The sequence below is a fragment of the Hemicordylus capensis genome, chromosome 4, assembly GCF_027244095.1.
Source record: "Hemicordylus capensis ecotype Gifberg chromosome 4, rHemCap1.1.pri, whole genome shotgun sequence".
Classification (NCBI taxonomy): domain Eukaryota; kingdom Metazoa; phylum Chordata; class Lepidosauria; order Squamata; family Cordylidae; genus Hemicordylus; species Hemicordylus capensis.
In genome coordinates, this window is record NC_069660.1 from 65387815 (window position 1) to 65397279 (window position 9465).

The following is a 9465-nucleotide window of genomic DNA, read 5'->3' on the forward strand; positions in this document are numbered from 1 at the left end:
GCATTCCACTGGAGCTTACTTCTGAGTAAACACACATAGGAATCAAGCCCATCAGAGATCCTAGGCAAAAATGTGGGTTCTCTTTTTTTCCTTCTTCCCAGCCTCTCAGCAAAGTATACAAGAGGAAAACACTTCTGAGGGTGGAACCCCTTTTATTTCTTTGGGGCTTGCTTCTGAGTAAAGATTTATTGTCTTGGGACTAAGGACCCCATGCTAGATAGTTCTGAAGAATTATTCCAAAGAATAATTCCTTAAGGAAATCCAAAAAACCATTCCCACCAAGCACCAAGAAACCATCATTCTGGTGTAGACTGCTCTTGAACATTGAAGTTCTACATCAGTGCCACACTGCCAGTGAATATATAACCTTTTCCCAAAACTCCCATAGGATCCTAGGATAACCCACACTTAGTGTTGGTCTTTCAGCTGGACATTGGGCTGGGGAGGGATGCATCCAGACAGACATTTAACTGGTGCAGTTTCCCTAATCACTTCCTAGATATGCCCCTGATGAATTTCTGCCTGATGCATATCTGATCAAGGCAAAGTGTGGGTGCATGGAGCCTCATTTCTAAAGGTATCATCTCAACACCGCCTATTGAGATCATCTAGAAAGGTTCACCTGCAGTGCAGTTGCCAACTTGTTTGGTTGCTACTCTGGAATGGGCCTTCTCCATTGTTGCCCCTGGACTTTGGAATGCACTCCCTGTTGAAAGAAGAGCCTCCCCATCTCTGGCAACTCCCCATCTCTGGCAACAGAAGACTCATTTATTCACCCAAGCTTTTAATTAGATTCATGGTTTAAATTTTTAATATTGGTTTTAAATAATTTTAAGGTTAATGTTTTTAATGTTTAAATGATATTAATTGTTTGATTGATTTAGTTTCGATTTTAACAGTTAATTGATTTTAATTGTTTTTATTTGTTGTAAACCGCCCTGAGCCATTTTTGGAGGGTATATATTTTGGAGAGTATATAAATCAATCAATCAAACAAACAAACAAACCAGGTGTACAAAGTCTTTACAGCTTATATGGTGCGGAAGTTAAGCTAGGTACCTTAACTCTCATCTGAAACTGGTGGTTTTTGGATTACTGAATTACAAACAAGCATAAGTGAACTCCAAACTTGCCCAATTCTGGAGGCTGAAATTTTCATGATTAAGTGAGCAGCTGAGATTCCGCACATGAATCACTACCAGTCATCAGAGATTGGGTTAGCTGTTTCTGGGAGGCAATCCTTGTTAGAAGGTCATAGTTTAACAGGAGTTTAAATACATCCAAGGAATATATACAGTATCCACCTAATGTTAGTTTTAAAAGAAACATGTCACATAACCCAACAGTTTCCAAACTCTGAATAAAGACAACTCATGAGTGGCAGGAATTGTGTAGGTAGGTCATGAAGCAATTACAGTTGTATAGTAAATAGAATACAGCTCAAGAAGCTACAAACCTATCCATTCACGAAACCTCTTTTTCAAGAGACAAAATGGTCAACATCCAGAGTGCTGGTGCAGTGAATGTGCGATGAGGTGGATTTTCGTTGATCTCTCTTTCCTTCTGAAGCCCATTGTGGCCCCCTACAATCTGTTTGTGAGGGTTGTGCCGTCATCAGGGACATATTTTTGGGAGATACAGAAAAATTCAGTTGCATATATATCATGTGGATTTCAGCAGGATCATATATTACAACTGACAAGCCTTGCTGGTTTCCATGGGACTTAAGCACAGCTTACTCTCTGTAGATTGGGGCCATGTGGCCCCACATCTAGCATGTGGATAGGGCTGAAGCTCAGTGTTAGAGCATCTGCTTGTCATAAAAGAGGTCCCAGGTGCAATCTCTGGCATCTGCAGGAAGGGCTGGGAAAGACATGAAACTTTGAGGAACTGCTGCCAGTCAGAGTAGATAATACTGAGATAGAGGGACCAATGGTCTGACATATACAAGACAACTTCCTATGTACCTATGTAGCATGCAAAAACCAACCTTCAAAAACCCAGTTTTCTATAGAAATCCAGTTTAATAGAAAATCCATTTTCTATGGCCAGGGAATGAGATGCATGCCGAACTCCTGCACAAGTATAGAACACAAAACAATGAAGTACCTAGCAGATGTACCTAGCACCAGATTCTTTCATTCCAGTCACAGGGAGCAGCTTTACTCTTAACAACAATAAGAAACTTGGAGACTCTCATGTCTGATGGTGGAATCTATCAGACCAATGATAGCCATTGGAGTCACAAAGCATTACTGAGTTCTGCTCATTGAACAGATAACAAAACTCTATTTGAAACTATTTGAAGATCAAGAGACACACTGACTGAGGAAGCATTTGAAACCTTGCAAAAGCGCTGCAAGTCTCCGCTACTTGTATATTTCCACATTCTGACAACTGTGTCATTACTCATTGTTTTTTACATTGTTCAGCCATTTTTTCTGTTTCAGAATTCTGATAACTCTGTTATCACCCATTGGGTTACCTTATATTGTATGCTTATTCTTTACTTATGTATATGTATATATTCTGTTACATTGATATCACACTATACCTTTACATCTACTAGGCACTTCATTGTTTTCTGTTCTATATCTGTATCTGGTACCTACTCTTCTCATTTTCTGAACTTCTGCTCAAGACCAAATTCCTCCTGGATCTTCCCATGGGGCAGTTTTAGTAGTAGTCAGTCATGTATATTGGCCAAGGTTTCAGAGTGGGCTGTTCTGTGGCTTTCGCAGTGTGGCCAGAACCTAAGGGGTATACTCATGAGTCAAATGAGCCGTAACCCAAAATTTGGCTTTAAAAAAGCCAAATCTGGCAACAGAGCTTTCATGTCCTACTTGTGAGCTTCCCGAATAAATCTGATTGACACTGATGGAAACAAGCTTGATTTCATCCAGCAAAACTGTTCTTAGATTCACTTTTGGGTCAGAGATCGAAATATAATGTTGGAAACCAGATTGGGTGGACTGGAAATGAAAGGAATCCATAACAAGATGCTTTGGAAACCTAATTGTTCCACAATGTTTAGTTTCATTTCTTGAATTATAGAAGTACTCCTACTTATTTGGGAAGGAAATTCTCTGTTCTTGTTTGATTTTAATTTCATAATTAAAATCAAATTAGCCTTTTTCAAACTAAACCTGTCCCTAAGTGCAGAGGAGACTGCTAAGGGCTGAATAGGAGGGCATTGGGAAGAAGACATTGCTATTGTTTGTTAAAAATATATAGATGGGCAGACCTCCTTTATAAAAGGTTTAGGACCCATCAAAACATTTTTTTAAAAAAACAAATCACACAATGAAAGGATACTGATCATATACTTGTGCCTGAAGCAAGCTTCTCGGGGACAGAGGCTAAAGAACTGAGTCAGATATAGGTGACGAGAGATGACATGCTAAACTGTCTGAAAAAATTAAAATTGCCAGGGCCAGGTTGCAGCCACCTAAGAGTCCCTAAAGAACTCAAAAGTAAAATTGCCAACCTGCTTGCAAAAATATATAACTTATCCCTACAATCAGGCAGTGTTTGTCTGCTGTCACACCATAAGCATGAACAGATTCTTTCTGTGGCTGACATCCTGACAAATGAGGCACTTGGAGAAAGGTGTTGTCCTAATACAAAGGTGTTGTGCTAGCTTTGTACGCCAGAATGAGGTCTGGCATTTGCATTCCAGACTAGTGTTGTGCTACCACAAGCATGTACCTGCACAACTGTTGTGCAAATTGAGGCATGCCTCATTTGCTTTATAGGAAACTTTTCCTCAAGAGCACTATAGCATAATAATGCAGTTCCACATATCTCTGAGGTTTTGTGCAACTATGCAATCTTTTTGCACTAGTGCAACTTTACTTATTATGCAAGTGCATTGTTAGGATGTCAGCTGATGTTTTGAAGTCTGGGCACCCCAGCCTTCCAATCACACTAAAAGAATAGCTTCACACTTAGTGTTTTGTCTGCAGACAAATGCTATAAACATGCTCAGTACTGAGAGCATCCGTCTGAAGAAGGCTTCTGGTTACTTCCAGCTGGCCACAAAACACTCCCCAGTCCTCTATCAACAACTGCAGAGTTTATATGTCTTGTCCTGAGGTGGCAAGGGAGCAGAAACAGGCTCCAATAGATGCCAGCTGGTCACAAAACACTTCCCAATGCTTGGACAAACACTCCCCCTCTTCTGGATACTTGATATGATGTAGGTTCTGGAAGCTCAAGGTTCTGGAAGCTCACAGAAACAAACTGTTGTGGTGGTGTTTCTTAATTTTCTTCTTTTACGTTACCTAATCTAGAGTTCCTTAAGTCCCTACCTAATCTAGGGTATCTTAAGTATGTAGAAACCACTATTTTATTTCTGAGTGACCTCATTTTGCTTCCAGTTTAATAGGCACTCAGTCACCTGCTGTGAGTTTTTTTTTAACCTAACAGCACACATCCCCAAAATCTCACCTGCCCACCCCTCCGAATATTTACTATGAAGTGTTAGGGCTTGAGTACACCAATTCCCCCTCTTCTCTTCCCCGATTACCATTTTTCTGTGTCTGTTTCAACTGATACCCAAACATCTCATTTCAACTCCTTCAGCTATATATTTAATTTTAGAGTCACAAAGCCCGTGTGTGTGTGTGTGTGTGTGTGTGTGTGTGTGTGTGTGTGTGTGTGTGTGGAATATGGTATTAATGGTTTGGGCCCTGAATATCTGAAGGACCGCCTGCTCCCAAGGGTTTCTGCCCACTTGACCAGAACATCAGAGGGGGCTCTGCTCCATGTGCTGATGGTGAGAGAGGCTCGGTTGTTGAGCACGCAGGACAGGGCCTTCCCAGTCATTCCCCCAGGCTTTGGAATGCTCTCCTGGCTGAAATCCGCTCCTCAGTCTCCTTGACAGTTTTTAGGGGGAAAGTAAAGATGTGGCTTTTGAATGAGTGGGGTTTTTTTTTACTGCTGCCGCTTTGTGTTATGTATTATTATCATTTTATGGGATATTAAATTTTTATATAGAGATTATGTTTATATTTATATTATCTGTACATTCGTACTATGTGTTTTAATTTTTGAGATCTGTACCTTTGTATTTTAATTAGGCATTTTTAAAAAGTATACTGTAAATCACATTGAGATTATTTTAATGAAAAGTGGTATATAAATTGTCAGACACTCAGTAAGAACATTATTCACTGAGGCTGTTCTCATGAGCAGCCAAGACAAGTCTAAGGTAGCGAAACCCAGGCTTCACTGCCTGTGAGAACCACCAGGAGGCATGCAGCTCCCAGCAGCACCTTGGCAGCAAACCCGCCTTGGGAGCTCGCCTCTTAACCCCGTTTACCTGACCATGTGCAGCACCGGCTGCTTTCAGCCAGTGCTGCAACACAGATGGGCGCCCACCCACCACTGAGACGATTCCCACAATACAATGTATACTCTCCAGACAATGCGTCCTGGCCTCAGAGAAATCTACCCTGATCCATACTGCACAGAGCAGGGCTGATTGTGTGGAGCGTGCTCCCACCAGGAAAACGATTGTTTAAACAAATTTTCAACAATTGTGTATTCAGTTCTCAATGGTCTTACTAATTTTATTGTCTACATAACTTCTTAATCTAGTATACTAGAACCAGTCCACTGTCTCCCCATTCATTCTTTAAGTCATGTTAGTGAAACTGCTGCAGGGTGATTGGCAAACCCCCCAAAATCTACCTTTGGACTTGCATGGGGGAAATTAGCTCAGAAAGGAACAGTTGCATGCAAGTTTTAATTTGTGCAAAGTTGTGGACTGAGGAAATGACTGGACTGAGACAAGATTTAAGTATAAAAAATAAGATATTTATTGTGGGAAGGGGTACAGATGAGAGAAATGTGTGGTTAAAGCAATATTACTATCAAAAATATGTTTAACTGCAATGAGGCGTTTTAGCTTAAAGTCCTAATTGTATAAGTTCCCAGGCGGGTAAAAGAAAGAGGCTTTTTAGAGAAGGAGGCGGTTGGATTTAAGAAAGGGGAATAGAGAAGGATTTGGGGCCCAGGGAGGGGCAAATGCTGTTATCACCTGGTCTGGGCAAAGGACTCCAGGAGCAACCGATGAACCTCGTTCCTCAGGGACAGCTCAGGCCAAGACGGGTGCAAGAAGATTGGCGGGGTTAGTTGATAGAGATAAATCCAGGAGGGTGCTTTCTCCATGGAACCAGCTTCCTGTGTTAGCAAGGAAGATGGGGCAGATCAGGCTGGTCAAGAAAGCCAATCTGGAGAGTGGCACGAAGTACTGAACACAGCCTTGCATGGTGGCCTGTGGACAGTAAATCACCCAAAAAGCTGCTGGTAACTCCAAGGTAGTTGGTGCGTAGAGAGCAGGAAGATAACAAGGAGTACATTGGATCATGTAATTGGGAATCCTTATACTCAAGAACATATTCTCAGGGCACATTCCAAGTGGCCTTTTTTGTCGGACAGGTTTGTCGGGCAGAACCAGCAGAGATTCCGTTGTTGCCGATCTTTCTTCCTGAGTGTAACAATGTGGGAATTGCTGAGGTATGCCAAGGCTTTTGTCATGAAAGCAGAGTGCATAGATGTGAGAAGGGAAATCTGCATAGACAGAAAGGTCCAGTAATCCAATCAGTATTTGTAATGGGTTCATGTCTAGGTTCCTATCACTAAACTCAATCTCTTTTGTGAGAGGAGAGATTTACCTCGCAAGCCTTATCTATGTTCTTCCTGTTGAGCTAATTGGCACATTAGCTGTCTGCTATCCTTTTTACAAAAGGAGAGATGGGGGTGGCAGTTCTCTTGGAGGGCAGAGTGGCCTTGACAGAGAGTTAACCTGCTTTTAGTTAATTTCTATACAGAATATCCAAGCATTAGGGAGTATGTGCATCTGTTCCAATTTCCAATTTGCTTGTTAGGAGCCAAATCTAGAGGCAACTGACCCACTGTCACTAAGTGACCTGTCCCCATATGCTCTAAATGGAGAGCTCATGATACTGAGAGACTCCTGAGCATATACAGAGTGAGATATCCAAGCCTGGAGACTCTAACACAAACTAGGGGGCTTCTGAGAGCCAACTGAAAAGCATTGCTTGTAACAGTCAATAAATTAAAACTTAAACATTTTTTGTTCTGAAAGACATCTTTGTTTCTGGTTATATTACAGCAAATTGATTCTCTACCTGCAATATTAAAGTACTGATTGAAAATAAGGGAACCTAAAGGAGAAATATTTGGACTTACAAAACTTTTACATTTCCCCCAGTTTTGCATTAACTCATTTAATATATAGTTCTCATAATTCATCATACTTGACCTCCTATAAGGACGTTCACTTGCCCACAGTAAGTAATCTAATGGTACCTTACATGCATCTTGTTTAATAACTTTAAAAGGGACTGTGTCTTGTGATATAGGGTACTTAACTGAGTCTGATGCAGATCTAGTTCTTCCTTGATTTTCTTATCTAAGGATTGCTTGTGTTTCTTCTCTGTTTCTTTTATCAGCGTGATTTTACACTTTTATCTTTTATCTTAATGTGATTTTACGCGATTCTTGTACATGATTTTATGCTATTTTATCTTAACACAATTTTACACAATTCTCCTTTCTCTCTTCAACCTAGAGGAGATTTTAAGAATTATTCCTTTTACGTAGGCTTTAAAAGTATCCCATACTACATCATATTTCTCATTCTCAATTCTATTAAATTCAAAATATTCCCTAATCTTATAATTTTTACTACTGCTTCATTTTTTAGAATCATTGAATTACATTTCCACTGATTATATTTGGAGTAGGCATTAGATCTATAACACACCTAAAGACACATGATCAGAAATTAGCCTTGGGCCAATTTCTGTTGAAGTTGTTGTCTTGACCAATCTAGGAGATAAACATATGTCAATACTTGAGTAGCTTTGTCTATAAGTAGGCGGGGGGAGGTATAATCATATTCCTTGGGGTAGTAATATCCCCAAACATCTATTAGATGAAGTTGATCTAAACCTAGAAGAAACCTTTTTGGAAGAATATGTACTAAAGTCATCTTATTATATCTCTTTCTATCTAATTTTGAATAATGGTGATTACACCATTAAAGCCTCCTGCTAGGATTAGCTTTCCTTCAGTAAATTGATTATTATGAAAAAGCTTAATATAAAAATCCACTTGTGATGCATTTGGTGCATAGATATTTACTAGGTTAAAAAAAAATCTAAAATTCATCCTTCTAACATTACATATCTATCTTCAGGATCTTTTCTTTGATCTAAAGTTTACGTTTGTTCCCGTGGCGTAGGGAGGCCACCAGCAGCCCCGCTGCGTGCCCCATTTGCGAGCAAATTCCGGCCAAATTCCAGGAACGGCTCTTCCTGCTTTAAAAGGAAGGAATGTTTAAAAATTCACACTCCACATGGCTCTGTTTTTGAGAAGCTTAGCCAGCACCGGCTTCCCAGCCTGGCTGGGAACATGTTTCCCTGCCTTTTAAAGTAGAGAGAGCCTCTCCCGGCCGTGCTGCAAACATGGTGCTGGCTGGAATTTGCTCACAAACGGGACATGTGGCCCTGTTTGCAAGCATAACCACGCCCCCTGCATCTGATGTCAGACACAGGGTCCATGCCTGGGGCATGTGTCACTGCCCCTGAGTGCAGCGGCCTGGGTTATTTGAACTCATTTACGCAATGGTGGCTCTGCCCCAGGTTTGCTCTCAATAAAGTTGAAACGTGTTAATTTTAGTATCTGTGCAAACCTTGTAGATCTCATAGCTACCTGGAGTTTTTAATAAGTGTTCATCTTGCTTTTTCAAATGTGTTTCTTGGACTAGGGGCCTCACAGTTTAGTTTGGGTTTCTTAAATTTCCCAATCAGTCCTTCTGGGGGTTTGTACCAAATTTGTTTTTGGATTACACTCTGTCTATCTCTTCCGTATTGAGTTCCTTTTTTGTCAAAAATATTCATAAAATCTTCAGCTTCCTCACATGATTTTATGTTAACCCACTTCCCATTATAATTAAAAGTGTACTTTTAAGTGTAAATGGAACTTGCCAACAGTAATCTATTTTCTCCTTAGTTAGTCTTTCCATTAGGAATCGTACGTTCTTCCACTTTTGTAATGTTCTGGGTGCTAAATCATTCAGAAAAATCAGCTCTTGACCTTCTATTGTTATTCTGAGCCTTCAATCTTCTCATTTATATTTTTGTGTTAGAATTTAGAACTTTTATAGCTTGTATTTTTCTCCCCACCGATTCCTGTATTATATCTATATCTGCAAATTTCCTTTCTGTTGATATACCCATGGCAACCATCCACGTTGGGAGGGCAGTCTAACCTAAAACTAAGGCCTAGGGAACCACAGTACAGCCATCTTAATATGAAGTCCCATAACTCTCTATGCCTCTTCCACACTGGAAACTAAGGGATTAATTCCCCCAGTCCTCTCTGCCCAGGGAGGTAGCCTTTACCTCTTAAGGAGTTAATCTGCTGCAGCAA